The following is a 16,270-nucleotide window of genomic DNA, read 5'->3' on the forward strand; positions in this document are numbered from 1 at the left end:
AGGTACCTTTCCTCTTTGTTCTTACAGCACCCTATATGTTGTCTAAAAGCATTTATCACATTGTCTTATAATTGTCCATGTGTTTTTGCTATAGACAGTACCTTGATGATAGGGAACATGTCTTTTTCATCACTGTGTGCTTGGCACTTATCACAATGCCTGACTTCTGGTATATGCTCATTAAATGCTCGTTGAGTAAATCAATGAGCAGTGGTGAAGATATCCTATTGGTGAGCACAACATAGGTCACACATAAGAAATGAGAATGATTTTCTCATCAAAACTATAGATGATCTTCTCCTGTCCTATTAGATATCTGGGTTAGAAGTTCCTACTTTTGCCATTTTCCTGCCTGAAATTATAGTCTCCTGTAATTAAGTGACCATCTTTTCTTTCAAAATCTAGCTAAAAATTAAACTAATGCAAAGAAGTTTCCTTGACTCTTGACTAACTCTGCATTTTTCTTGAAATTAATTATTTGGTAAGTATCAACTTAATTTGCATATTGCATAAGCTATTTATACTTGTTATATTTACTCATTTTATATTTAATGGATACTACATCTTACATTAAGATATGGACTACCATCTCTGGCTCGCTAGAAGTTCTCAGTTCTGTGTAAAGTTGGCACCAAGCAAATGTTTATTAATTAGGCCTGGCCAAAATATGGAATGAAGCAGGGCAAAGACTAAGAGTGTTTTGCCAAGAGAACACACTGGTCATAGCAAATACCCTCTTCCAACAACACAAGAGAAGACTCTACACATGGACATCACCAGATGGTCAACGCCAAAATCAGATTGATTACATTCTTTGTAGCCAAAGATGGAGAAGCTCTATGCAGTCAGAAAAAAAAAAAAAAAAAAAAAAAGACCGGGAGCTGACTGTGGCTCAGATCATGAACTCCTTATTGCCAAATTCAGACTTAAATTGAAGAAAGTAGGGAAAACCACTAGACCATTCAGGTATGACCTAAATAAAATCCCTTATGATTATACAGTGGAAGTGAGAAATAGATTTAAGGGACTAGATCTGATAGAGTGCCTGATGAACTATGGACGGAGGTTTGTGACATTGTACAGGAGACAAGGATCAAGACCATCCCCATGGAAAACAAATGCAAAAAGGCAAAATGGCTGTCTGAGGAGACCTTACAAATAGCTGTAAAAAGAAGAGAAGTGAAGAGAAAAGGAGAAAAGGAAAGATATAAGTATCTGAATGCAGAGTTCCAAAGAGTAGCAAGGAGAGATAAGAAAGCCTTCTTCAGCGATCAATGCAAAGAAATACAGGAAAGCAACAGAATAGGAAAGACTAAAGATCTCTTCAAGAAAATTAGAGGTACCAAGGGAACATTTCATGCAAAGATGGGCTTGATAAAGGACAGAACAAGGGAACATTTCATGCAAAGATGGGCTCAATAAAGGACAGAAATGGTATGGACCTAACAGAAGCAGAAGATATTAAGAAGAGGTGGCAAGAATACACAGAAGAACTGTACAAAAAAGAGCTTCATGACCCAGATGATCACGATGGTGTGATCACTCACCTAGAGCCAGACATCCTGGAATGTGAAGTCAAGTGGGCCTTGGAAAGCATCACTATGAACAAAGCTAGTGGAGGTGATGGAATTACAGTGGAACTATTTCAAATCCTGAAAGATGATGCTGTAAAAGTGCTGCACTCAGTATGCAAGCAAATTTGGAAAACAGCAGTGGCCACAGGACTGGAAAAGGTCAGTTTTCATTCCAATCACAAAGAAAGGCAATGCCAAAGAATGCTCAAACTACCGCACAATTGCACTCATCTCACACGCTAGTAAAGTAATGCTCAAAATTCTCCAAGCCAGGCTTCAGCAATACGTGAACCGTGAACTTCCAGATATTCAAGCTGGCTTTAGAAAAGGCAGAGGAACCAGAGATCAAATTGCCAACATCTGCTGGATCATGGAAAAAGCAAGAGAGTTCCAGAAAAACATCTATTTCTGCTTTATTGACTATGCCAAAGCCTTTGACTGTGTGGATCACAATAAACTGTGGAAAATTCTGAAAGAGATGGGAATACCAGACCACCTGACCTGCCTCTTGAGAAACCTGTATGCAGGTCAGGAAGCAACAGTTAGAACTGGACATGGAACAACAGACTGGTTCCAAATAGGAAAAGGAATACATCAAGGCTGTATATTGTCACCCTGCTTATTTAACTTATATGCAGAGTACATCATGAGAAATGCTGGGCTGGAAGAAGCACAAGCTGGAATCAAGATTGCCGGGAGAAATATCAATAACCTCAGATATGCAGATGACACCACCATTATGGCAGAAAGTGAAGAGGAACTCAAAAGCCTCTTGATGAAAGTGAAAATGGAGAGTGAAAAAGTTGGCTTAAAGCTCAACATTCAGAAAACTAAGATCATGGCATCTGGTCCCATCACTTCATGGGAAATAGATGGGGAAACAGTGGAAACAGTGTCAAACTTTATCTTGGGGGGCTCCAAAATCACTGCAGATGGTGATTGCAGCCACGAAATTAAAAGATGCTTACTCCTTGCAAAGAAAGTTATGACCAACCGAGATAGCATATCCAAAAGCAGAGACATTACTTTGCCAACAAAGGTCCCTCTAATCTAGGCTATGGTTTTCCCAGTGGTCATGTATGGATGTGAAAGTTGGACAGTGAAGAAAGCTGAACGCCAAAGAATTGATGCTTTTGAACTGTGGTGTTGGAGAAGACTCCTGAGAGTCCCTTGGACTGCAAGGAGATCCAACCAGTCCATTCTAAAGGAGATCAGTCCTGGGTGTTCATTGGAAGGACTGATACTGAAGCTGAAACTCCAATACTTTGGCCACCTCATGTGAAGAGCTGACTCATTGGAAAAGACTCTGATGCTGGGAGGGATTGGGGGCAGGAGGAGAAGGGGACGACAGAGGATGAGATGGCTGGGTGGCATCACCGACTCAATGGACATGAGTTTGAGTGAACTCCGGGAATTGTTGATAGACAGGGATGCCTGGCGTGCTGCAATTTATGTGGTCGCAAAGAGCTGGGCACGACTGAGTGACTGAACTGAACTGAACTGAACCAGGTAAACATTGTTAGAGAAAAAAATTTAAACTCTGTTGGTTCCTTTCATTTCAAAATCATCAAAAATACCGAGTACTCAACACTGCCAGTCTTGGCATAACTTTTTAGTATAATCACTCACTCACTCTCTGAGAACACTATTATACATTGTCTCTTCTCTCCTCAAACTGTCAATACCACCTCTCCCTTCCCACTTTCAACTGATGACCTTGCTTTTGAATATGGAAGTAATTAGAAGACAATCTCCACAAATCCATGGTCCACATCCAGCCACTTACATATATTTGTACACATATATTCTGCCTTCCTTCTTGTTAGTATGGTTTAAATATCTGCGCACTTAAGGCCAACACTCTCATTTATGAATCAAATTTCCTCCTCGTACTGGATCATTCTCATCAGTGAAGTGTTGTAATATCTTCCATCTTAAAATAATACTCCCCTGGTTTTCAGGTTTCCACTACCTTCTCCAATTCCCTCTCTCTTAAGAAGCTTGTTTTTAACTTTATAATGGTATTAGGTCTATAGAAAAGGTGCAAATACAAAGAATTCACATATAACACTTGCCTAGTTCCCCCTATTAGTATTATCATATAATAGTGTAATAAATTTTTGACAGTGAATGAATATTGATATATTATTCATTAAATCCCCAAATTTATTTGAATCATTTGTTGTTGTTCAGTCATTCAGTCAAATCTGACCCTTTGCAACCACATGCACTGCAGCATGCCAGGATTCCCTGTCCTTCACTGTCTCCTGGAGTTTGCTCAAATTCATGTCCATTGAGTCAGTGATGCCATCCAGCCATCTCATGCTCTGTTGTCCCCTTCTACTCCTGGCCTCAATCTTTCCCAACATCAGGGTCTTTTCCAATGAGTCCACTCTTTGCATCAGGTGATCAAAATAGTGAAGCTTCAGCTTCGGCATCAGTCCTTTCAATGAATATTCAGGGTTGATTTTCTTTAGGATTGACTGGTTGGATCTCCTTGCTGTCCAAGGGATTCTCAAGAGTCTTCTCTAGCAGCATAGTTCGACAGCATCAACTCTTCCATGCTCAGCTTTCTTTATAGTCCAACTCTCACATCCATACATGATTACTGGAAAAATCATAGCTTTGACTAGATGGACCTTTGTTGGCAAAGTGGTGTCTCTGCTTTTTAATTTGCTGTGAAGCTTTGTCATAGCTTTTTTTCCCAAGGAGCAAGCATCTTTTAATTTCATGGCTGCAGTCAATGTCCACAGTGATTTTGGAGTCCAAGAAAATACAGTTTGTCATTGTTTCCATTTTGTCCCCTTCTATTTGCCATGAATGATGGGACTGGATGCTATGATCTTCATTTTTTGAATGTTGAGTTTTAAGCCAGCTATTTCACTCTCCTCTTTCATAAAGAGGCTCTTTAGATCCTCTTCCCTTTCTACCATTAGAGTGTTATCATCTGTGTATCTGAGGTTACTGATATTTCTCCCTGCAATCTTGATTCCAACTTGTGCTTCATCCAGCCCAGCATTTTGCATGATGCACTCTGCATATAAGTTAAATAAGCAGGGTGACAATATGCAGCTTTGATGTACTGCTTTCCTAATTTTTGAATCTCATTAGTTTTCCCCTAATTTCATTTTTCTGTCACAGGGTCCCATTCAGGGCCCAGGTTACATTTAGTCATGTCTCTTTAGGCTACTCTGGACGGTGACTGTAACTTTCCTTGGTTGTGATGATCTTGAGAGTTTTGAGAGGTACTAGTCAGGCATTTTGTTAGAGTACCCCACAATTTGGGTTTATCTGATACTTTTATTGTGTTTAAATAGGGGTTTTAAGTTTTGGGGGAGATAGCCACAGAAGTGAGGGGCCCTTCTTACCGAACTTTTATCACTGGTATATGCTATCAGAGGTAGTGTTTGCTAGGTTTTTCTTCTTAAGAGTTACTCTCCCCCGCTCCTTCTACACTCTATTCTTTAGCAGCAAATCACTAAGTACAGCCTGCCTTCCAGGACAGAGGAGTTAAGATCCACCTCCATTGCTGGGGGAGGAGGAATATCTATATAAGTTATTTGAAATTCTTTTGTATGGGAGATTTCTATCTACTCTCCCGATTATTCAATCATTTATTTATATCAGCATGGATTCATGGATATTTACATTTTGTGTTATAATCCAATATTATATCATTTATTTTCTTGCTCAAGCTGTTCCAGGTTTGGCCATTAGAAGTTCTTTCAGTTAGCTCCTGTGTCCCTTGAACATTGCCTCATCATTTTTTTCTTTTTTTTTGAGCTTTCTTACTTTCTGAAACTACAAGATGCTCCAGGCTCATCTTGTATCTTCTCTGGCCCAGCCCTAGAATCATCCAATCTCCAAAGGGTTGGTTCCTTTCGCTAGAGAATGGTATTAGAAACCAAGATCTGGGTGTGCTCATTGCTACTGGGGTGTCCTTATTCCCAGGACCTCTTAATGGGTTGAGCTAGAAAATATACTAATCTATGTGTAAAAACATATACACTTGACCCTTTAACAACACAGAGTTGAACTACACAGGTCCACTGATACACAGAATTTTTCTCAATAGTTCAGTTCAGCTGCTCAGTCGTGTCCGACTCTTTGCGACCCCATGAATCGCAGCACGCCAGGCCTCCCTGTCCATCACCAACTCCCAGAGTTCACTCAGACTCACGTCCATCGAGTCAGTGATGCCATCCAGCCATCTCATCCTCTGTTGTCCCCTTCTCCTCCTGCCCCCAATACCTCCCAGCATCAGAGTCTTTACCAATGAGTCAACTCTTCACATGAGGTGGCCAAAGTACTGGAGTTTCAGCTTTAGCATCATTCCTTTCAAAGAAATCTCAGGGTTGATCTCCTTTAGAATGGACTGGTTGTACATACTACTTATTATACAATCTGTGGTTGGTTCAGTTCGAGAATGCAGAAATGTGGATAGAGGGGAACCACATATACAGAGGGCAATGTACAAGTTATATGTACATTTTTAACTACACAGAGGATTGGCACACATAGCTCTTGCATTGTTCAAGGGCCAAATGGAATTATTTCTGTATCTTCACATCTCTCTATATGAGGCTAAACATGAGTTTACTGATGTCTCCAAATATAATGCAATACATTGATTCATTCTAGCAATCCCTCTATACTTATCTTTAACTGATTTGTTTTCTGTCCCTATAGTTTTGCCTTTAATAGATTTTATGTCATTCCTTTTTATTCCATTGCATGGATGTACTATAGTTTACTAATTGACCTGTTGAAGGGTATTTTGATAGCTTCCCACTTTTGACAATTATGAATAAAGTGGTTATTTACATGCGGGTTTTTGCTGTGGCCATACGTTTACAAATCAGTTGGGTAAATACCTAGAAATGCAACTGTTGGCAAGTCCACGTTTATAAGAAACTACCAAACTTTATTCTAGAATGGCTGTACCATTTTTGCATTATCACCAACTATGAACAGGAGTTCCTATTGCTCTGCATGCTTGTCAGCATTTAGCATCGCCAGTTTTCTTGGATTGTAGTAATTCTAACAGGTGTTTTGTGGCATCTCATTGTGGGTTTATTTTGCATTTACTAATTTGAAACAATGTTGAGCATGTTTCATATATCTATTTGCCATGCTTTTCTCTTGTGGTGAGGTGTCTGTTCAGCCCTTTATACCCTTTTAAAAACTGGATTGTTTTCAACTTTTAAGAGGTCTTTTCAAAATTTTTTCTCAGGTATGTTGTTTGCAAATATTTCTTCCAAGTCTGTGTGGCTTTTCTTTTCATTCTCTTAACAGTCTTTTTAACAGAGAATGCTTTGAATTTTGTGACTGTAGCCATAAAATTAAAAGATACTTACTCCTTGGAAGAAAACCTATGTCAAACCTAGACAGCTTATTAAAAAGCAGAGACATTACTTTGCCAACAAAGGTCCGTCTAGTCAAAGCTATGGTTTCTCTAGTAGTCATGTACGGGTGTGAGAGTTGGACCATAAAGAAAGCTGAGCACCGAAGAATTGCTGCTTTTGAACTGTGCTGCTAGAGAAGACTCTTGAGAGTCCCTTGGACTGCAAAGAGATCCTTGAAAAATGTGGCTTTGAATGATTTGGGTCCACTTACATACAAAATTTTTCAATAGTAAATACTACAGTACTACATGATTTGCAGTTGGTTTGATTTGTGGATGCATAACCACATATATGAACAAACTGAATACATAAAGAGGACCAACTCTAAATTACAATCAGATTTCTGACTGCTCAAAATGTTGGTACCCCTAACCCCTGCATTGTTTAAGGGTCAACCTTATTATGGAAATTTAAGTATTTTTACTTTTTTCCAGAAGTGCACTGGCTAGTCTGATATCTTTGTCTTTCCACATACATTTTAGAATCAGTTTGTCAATATGTATAAAAAATGTCTGCTGGGATTTTGAGTGGGATTGCACTGAACCTGTAGAACATACTGAGAATTCACATCTTAACAATATTGAGTCTTCTAATCTATGGTTATGGAATGTGTTTTCAGTTATTTATGTTCTTTCAGTTTTAATCAGTGTTTTGTAGCTTTTTTGCACAGATTCTGTGTATTTATTGCCATACATCTCCCTCCAACTACTGCTTTAGTAGCTTACCACAGATTTTGATAAGTTGTATATTCATTTTCATTTAGACTGAGGGGCCTAGAGGAGCTATCCCACGTTGAAGATCAGGAAGGGCAGCGGTAAGGAGATACCCCTCGTCCAAGGTAAGGAGCAGCGGCTGTGCTTTGCTGGAGCAGTCGTGAAGAGATACCCCATGCCCAAGGTAACAGAAACCCAAGTAAGGTGGTAGGTGTTGCAAGAGGGCATCAGAGGGCAGACACACTGAAACCATACTCACAGAAAACTAGTCAATCTTATCACACTAGGACCACAGCCTTGTCTAACTCAATGAAACCAAGCCATGCCCGCGGGGCAACCCAAGATGGGCGGGTCATGGTGGACAGGTCTGACAGAATGTGGTCCACTGGAGAAGGGAATGGCAAACCACTTCAGTATTCTTGCCTTGATAACCCCATGAACAGTATGAAAAGGCAAAATGACAGGATACTGAAAGAGGAACTCCCCAGGTCTGTAGGTGTCCAATACACTACTGGAGATCAGTAGAGAAGTAACTCCAGAAAGAATGAAGAGATGAGGCTAAAGCAAAAACAATACCCAGCTGTGGATGTGACTGGTGATAGAAGCAAGGTCCGATGCCGTAAAAAGCAATATTGCATAGGAACCTGGAATGTCAGGTCCATGAATCAAGGCAAATTGGAAGTGGTCAAACAAGAGATGGCAAGAGAGAACGTTGACATTCTAGAAATCAGTGAACTAAAATGGATTGGAATGGGTGAATTTAACTCAGATGACCATTATATCTACTACTGGGGGCAGGAATCCCTCAGAAGAAATGGAGTAGCCATCATGGTCAACAAAAGAGTCTGAAATGCAGTAATTGGATGCAATCTCAAAAATGACAGAATGATCTCTGTTCGTTTCCAAGGCAAACCATTCAATATCACAGTTATCCAAGTCTATGCCCCAACCAGTAATGCTGAAGAAGCCGAAGCTGAACGGTTTTATGAAGACCTACGAGACCTTTTAGAACTAACACCCAAAAAAGATGTCCTTTTTATTATAGGGGACTCAAATGCAAGAGTAGGAAGTCAAGAAACACCTGGAGTACAGGCAAATTTGGCCTTGGAATGCAGAATGAAGCAGGGCAAAAACTAATAGAGTTTTGCAAAGAAAATGCACTGGTCATAGCAAACACCCTCTTCCAACAACACAAGAGAAGAGTACACATGGACATCACAGATGATCAACACCAAAATCAGATTGATTATATTCTTTGCAGCCAAAGATGGAGAAGCTCTATAGAGTCAACAAAATCAAGACCAGCAGCTGACTGTGGCTCAGATCATGAACTCCTTATTGCCAAATTCAGACTTAAATTGAAGAAAGCAGGGAAAACTGCTATACCATTCAGGTATGACCTAAATCAAATCCCTTATGATTATACAGTGGAAATGAGAAATAGATTTAAGGGCCTAGATCTGATAGATAGAGTGCCTGGTGAACTATGGAATGAGGTTCGTGACATTGTACAGGAGACAGGGATCAAGACCATCCCCATGGAAAACAAATGCAAAAAAGCAAAATGGCTGTCTGGGGAGGCCTTACAAATAGCTGTGAAAAGAAGAGAGGCGAAAAGGAAAGATATAAGCATCTGAATGCAGAGTTCCAGAGAATAGCAAGAAGAGATAAGAAAGCCTTCTTCAGTGATCAATGCAATGAAATAGATGAAAAGAACAGAATGGGAAAGACTAGAGATCTCTTCAAGAAAATTAGAGATACCAAGGGAACATCTCATGCAAAGACTGGCTTGATAAAGGACAGAAATGGTCTGGATCTAACAGAAGCAGAAGATATTAAGAAGAGGTGGCAAGAATACACAGAAGAACTGTACAAAAAAGAGCTTCACGACCCAGATGATCATGATGGTGTGATCACTCACCTAGAGCCAGACATCTTGGAATGTGAAGTCAAGTAGGCCTTGGAAAGCATCATTATGAACAAAGCTAGTGGAGGTGATGGAATTACAGTTGAGCTATTTCAAATCCTGAAAGACAATGCTGTGAAAGTGCTGCACTCAATATGTCAGCAAATTTGGAAAACTCAGCAGTGGCCACAGGACTGGAACAGGTCAGTTTTCATTCCAATCCCAAAGAAAGGCAATGCCAAAGAATGCTCAAACTACCAAACAATTGCACTCATCTCACACGCTAGTAAAGTAATGCTCAAAATTCTCCAAGCCAGGCTTCAGCAATACATGAACCGTGAACTTCCTGATGTTTTCAAGCTGGTTTTAGCAAAGGCAGAGGAACCAGAGATCAAATTGCCAACATCTGCTGGATCATGGAAAAAGCAAGAGAGTTCCAGAAAAACATCTATTTCTGCTTTATTGACTATGCCAAAGCCTTTGACTGTGTGGATCACAATAAACTGTGGAAAATTCTGAAAGAGATGGGAATACCAGACCACCTGACCTGCCTCTTGAGAAATCTGTATGCAAGTGAGGAAGCAGCAGTTAGAATTGGACATGGAACAACAGATTGGTTCCAAATAGGAAAAGGAGTACGTCAAGGCTGTATATTGTCACCCTGCTTATTAACTTATATGCAGAGTACATCATGAGAAACACTGGACTGGAAGAAACGCAAGCTGGAATCAAGATTGCCGGGAGAAATATCAATAACCTCAGATATGCAGATGACACTACCCTTATGGCAGAAAGTGAAGAGGAACTAAAAAGCCTCTTGATGAAAGTGAAAGAGGAGAGTGAAAAAGTTGGCTTAAAACTCAACATTTAGAAAACGAAGATCATGGCATCCGGTCCCATCACTTCATGGGAAAGATGGGGAAACAGTGGAAAAAGTGTCTGACTTTATATTTTTGGGCTCCAAAATCACTGCAGATGGTGATTGCAGCCATGAAATTAAGACGCTTACTCCTTGGAAGAAAAGTTATGACCAACCTAGATAGTATATTCAAAAGCAGAGACATTACTTTGTTGACTGAGGTCCGTCTAGTCAAGGCTATGGGTTTTCCAGTGGTCATGTATGGATGTAGGAGTTGGACTGTGAAGAAGGCTGAGCGCCAAAGAATTGATGCTTTTGAAGTGTGGTGTTGGAGAAGACTCTTGAGAGTGCCTTGGACTGCAAGGAGATCCAACCAGTCCATTCTGAAGATCAGCCCTGGGATTTCTTTGGAAGGAATGATGCTAAAGCCGAAACTCCAGTACTTTGGCCACCTCATGCGAAGAGTTGACTGATTGGAAAAGACTCTGATGCTGGGAGGGATTGGGGGCAGGAGTAGAAGGGGACAACAGAGGATGAGATGGCTGGATGGCATCACCGCCTCGATGGACGTGAATCTGAGTGAACTCCGGGAGATGGTGATAGACAGGGAGGCCTGGCGTGCTGCGATTCATGGGTTCGCAAAGAGTCGGACACGGCTGAGCGACTGAACTGAACTGAACTGAGACTTCTTATACATTTAAAGGTAGTGTATAATTTAAGTTCCAAATATTTGTGACTTTTCTAACTTTCTGTTATTGATTTCTAGTTTGTTTGTTGTTTTTTTTTCCATTATGGTCTCTATATGTTTTTTAGAGTCCTTTAAATTTTGAGCTTTTGGCTCAAAATGTCGTCTACCTTTATGAATGCTTCATCACACTTCAGTACAATGTGAACTTTACTGTTGTTGGATGGATTGTTGTATAAATGCCAACTGGATGAAGTTGGTTCATGGTACTTAGTTAATATATCAGTTACTGTGTGTATGTATGCATGTTAGTTGCTCAGTTGTGTCCGATCTTTGTGACTTGAGGGACTGTAGCTCACTAGGCTCCTCTGTCCATGGAATTCTCCAGGCAAGAATACTGTAGTGGGCTGCCATCCCCTTCTCCAGATGATCTTTCCAACCCAGGGATCGAACTGCACTGCAGGCAGATTCTTTACTGTCTGAGCCACCTGGGAAGCCCATCAGTTACTGAGAGATGTATTAAAACCTGCAAATGCAATTGTGGATTTATTTCTACTTTTATCTCTCTTTCAGAATTTTCCACAGTTTGTTGTTTTCCACACAAAGGCTTTAGTATAGTCAATAAAGCAGAAGTAGATGTTCTTCTGGAACTCTCTTGCTTTTCTATGATCCAGTAAATGTTGGCAATTTGATCTCTGGTTCCCCTGTCTTTTCTAAATCTAGCTTGAACATCTGAATATTCTCGGTTCATGTACTGTTGAAGCCTTGCTTTGACAATTTTGAGCTTTACTTTGCTAATGTGTGAGATGAATGCAATTGAACATTCTTTGGCATTGCCCTTCTTTGGGATTGGAATGAAAACTGACCTTTTCCAATCCTGCGGCCACTGCTGAGTTTTCCAAATTTGCTGGCATATTGAGTGCAGTACTTTGACAGAATTGTCTTTTAGGATCTGAAATAGCTCAGTGGGAGTTCTATTACCTCAACTAATTTGTTCGTAATGATGCTTCCTAAGGCCCACTTGATTTTGGACTCCAGGATGTCTGGCTCTAGCCTTTGATTGTGTGGATCACAACACACTGTGGAAAATTCTGAAAGAGATGGGAATACCAGGCCACCTTAACTGCTTCCTGCGAAATCTGTATGCAGGTCAAGAAGCAACAGTTAGAACAGGAAGTGGAACAACGGACTGGTTCCAAATTGGGAAAGGAGTACACCAAGGCTACATATTGTCACCTTGCATATTTAACTTATATGCAGATTACATCATGCAAAAGGCCAAGCTGGATGAAGCACAAGCTGGAATCAAGATTTCAGGGGAAAATATCAATAATCTCAGATATGTAGATGACACCACCCTTATGGCAGAAAACAAAGAGGAACTAAAAAGCCTCTTGCTGAAAGTGAAAGAGGAGTGAAAAAGCTGGCTTAAAACTCAACATTCAAAAAACAAAGATCATGTCATCCAGTCCCATCACTTCATGGCAAATAGACGGGTAAACAATGGAAACAGTGAAAGACTTTCTTGTCTTGGGTTCCAAAATCACTGTGGATGGTCACTGCAGCCATGAAATTAAAAGACACTTTCTCCTTAGAAGAAAAGCTCTGACCAACCTAGACAGCATATTAAAAAGCAGAGATATTACTTTGCTGACAAGGTCTGCCTAGTCAAAGCTATGGTTTTTCCAGTAGCCATGTATGGATGTGAGAGTTGGACTATGAAGAAAGCTGAGCACCGAAGAAATGATGCTTTTGAACTGTGGTGTTGGATGAACTGTGGTGTTGGAGAAGACTCTTGAGCGTCCCTTGGACTGCAAGGAGATCAAACCAGTCAATCCTAAAGGAAGTCAACCCTGAATATTCACTGGATGGACTGATACTGAAGCTGAAGCTCTAATACTTTGGCCACCTGATGGGAAGAGCTGACTCACTGGATAAGACCCTGATGCTGGGAAAGACTGAAGGCAGGAGGAGAAGACAATGACAGAGGACAAGATGGTTGGATGGCATCATCGACTCGACTCAGTGGACAGGAGTTGGAGCAAGCTCCAGGATATGGTGATGGTAAAGGACAGGGGAAACCTGGTGTGCTATAGTTCATGGGGTTGCAAAGAGTCAGACATGATTGAGCAACTGAACAACAACAACTTAAGTTAAAGAAAAATATTTAAGTAGACTATAATTTTTTAGAGTAGTTTTAGGTTCACAGCAAAACTGAGACAAAAGTTCAGAGAGATCCATATATCCTCTGTCCCTACCTCATCCCTTAACTTTTATCCTGAGTCTTTACATTTAAAGTGTGTTTCTTGTAGACAACATATAGGTGAATATTTTTTGATTCATTTTGACAATTTTTGTATTTTGACAATTTATATTTGAAGAGATTACCAATATAGTTGACTTTAAATCTGCCTTCTTGCTGCTTTCTATAGTTGTATTTATTCCTTCCTTTCTTTTTTCTTCTTTCTGATTTTCATTGTCTATTTATGATTCCATTGACTTATTATTCACACTATTTTAAAAAACATTTTAAAATTATTCTTCCAAATGTTTAGAATGTACATTTTAAATAATCTAAGCCCACTTTTAGATAAATCTAAAGTGTCACTCAAAGTTGTAGAGTATTTTGCATACCACTAGCTATGAAAAAGAGTTCTGATTCCTCATCATCCTAGTTAGAACTTGGTATTATAAATAGAATATTCCTAATTTCTCCCTCCTATCCTGTCATATTATTTTCACTTATTTCACTTTTATATGTGCTATGAACACCAAACACATTGCTGCTACTGCTACTGCTAAGTGGCTTCAGTCATGTCCAACTCTGTGCGACCCCATAGATGGCAGCCCATCAGGCTCCCCCGTCCCTGGGATTCTCCAGGCAAGCACACTGGAGTGGGTTGCCATTTCTTTCTCCAATGCATGAAAGTGAAGAGTCAAAGTGAAGTCATTCAGTCGTGTCCAACTCTTAGCGACCCCATGGACTGCAGCCTACCAGGCTCCTCCACCCATGGGGTATTCCAGGCAAGAGTACTGGAGTGGGGTGCCATTGCCTTCTCCAAACACATTGCTATTACCATTTAAATAGTTAAAATTTCATGTAATTCAGAAAGAGAAAAGTTTGTTTTTTATCTTCATTCCTAACACTCTTTATTTTTATGTAGATCCAAGTTTGTTACCTATATCATTTTTCTTTTGCCAGAAGAAATTCTTTTACAATATTTTGAGAAGTTAGATGAGAAAGTCTATTTCTCTATCACTTTTGAAGGATTGCTGGATATAGAATCATAGGTGGTAGTTTTTTTCCTCCCTTTAATGTCTTAAAATTGTCATTCCATTGTGTTCCTGCTTGTATAGCTTCTCATGAGAACTTTATATAATTCTCATCTGTCTTTCTCTGTAGGTAAAGTGTTTTTCTCTCCTCTGACTGCCTTCAAGATTTGCTCTCTGTTTTTGCTCTTTTGCCTAAGTGTGGGGTTGTGTTTGTGTGTGCATGGGCTTTTAAAACATATCCTAAGCTTCTCTAAGCTTCTTGGATATGTGGTTTGGTGTCATGCATCGTCATGCATTTTGGAAAGCTTTCAGAAATTATTTCGTCAAATATTTCTTCCGCTTAGTTCTTTCTTTCTTCTTTCACTATTCCATTCATGTATATTATATAACTTCTGATATCATTCCACATTTTCTGAATACTCTGTTATGTTTTGTTTGTTTGTTTCTACTCTCATTTTCTCTGTGCATTTCAGTTTAGGTAATTTCTAATGACCTATTTTTACATTCACTGATTTTATTCATGGGTGTGTCTGATAAGCCCCACAAAGTCATTCTTCATTCCTGTTACTATGCTTTTGATTTCCTTTTGATTCTTTCTTGTATTTTTCTATCACTCTGCTGACAGTATCCATCTGGTCTTCCACTTTGTCTACCTCTTCCATTTAGAATCCTTAAAATATTAACCACAGTTATTTTAAATTTCCTGACTGAAAAATTTCAATACATATGTCACATGTGAGTCTAGTTCTGATGGTGCCTTTTCTCTTCAACTTGTGTTATTTCTTGCCTTTTAGCATGTATGTTTTGTAATTTTGTGCTTGTTGTTGACAGCCAGACATACTGTATAGAGCAGTAGATACTGAAGTAAATAGGACTTTATGGTGACTATTTATATCAATCTGGCCAAGAGTTGCACTGTGTCTGATGTTTGCTCTGTCTATGGGTACCAGAGGCTTTAAATCCCTTTAGTGATCTTGTTTTTACCTCCCCTCTTGGCCTTGCCCCTTTTCTTGGTGCTTCATGTCCAAGACAGTGTTTGTAGCTGTCATCCACTGCTATTTTAATGAAGACTTATCAGCTTGCTGGAGTCGGGGGAGGAAAGGGAATTCTCTGATCTTGGGATTAAGTCTAAGTCTTTGGAGTGCATTGTGGGTCTGTGTCTTGGGAGTATGGTCCTCACAGTTGTTTTTGGCCCTTTCCAGAGTATTGTGAGTTGAACTGTATTCCCCCAAAAGATATGTTGAAGTTCTCACCTCTAATACCTGTGAATGAGACCTCATTTGAAAATAGCATCTTTGAAGATAATCAAGACAGGATGAGGTCATACTGGATTTGGGTGGGCCCTCAATCCACCGAAGGTGCCCTTATAAGGAGAGAGAAATTGGAACACACAGAAGAGACCCAGTAAAGAAGGTTATGTAATGATGGAGGCAAACAGTGGAGTGATGTTGCCGAAAGCCAAAGGACACCAAGGAGAGGGAAGAAAGAATTCTCTCCTAGAGCCTTCAGAGAGGACATGGCCCTGCCAACAACTTCATTTCAGATTTTCTACCTCTAGAATTGTGAAAGAATAAATTTTTCTGCTGTTCTCTGCTGACTAGTTCATGGTAAATTTACCATAGCAGTGCCAGGAAACTAAAACACAGGAGTAAAGCTTTTGGCCCCTCTGCCACCTAACACCTTCCCTGGCTGTAGAATTTCCAGTCTATGTCTTTGAAATTTTCTCCCCTGTATAGTACACTCAAGATCAGTTGTTCAATCATGTCCACCTCTCTGTGACACCTGCCAGGCTCCTCTGTCCATGGGATTTCTCAGGCAAGAATCCTACAGTGGTTTGCCATTTCCTCCTTCAAGG

General features: G+C 40.0%; 1 protein-coding gene across 3 annotated transcripts in view; it reads right to left on the bottom strand.

Annotated features, from left to right (window-relative positions):
• The window catches only part of TMLHE (trimethyllysine hydroxylase, epsilon), a 71,892-nt gene that overhangs the window by 43,061 nt on the left and 12,561 nt on the right, over positions 1 to 16,270 (bottom strand). The window lies entirely within an intron of this gene.

Source organism: Ovis canadensis, chromosome X (genome assembly GCF_042477335.2).
Source record: "Ovis canadensis isolate MfBH-ARS-UI-01 breed Bighorn chromosome X, ARS-UI_OviCan_v2, whole genome shotgun sequence".
Taxonomy (NCBI): domain Eukaryota; kingdom Metazoa; phylum Chordata; class Mammalia; order Artiodactyla; family Bovidae; genus Ovis; species Ovis canadensis.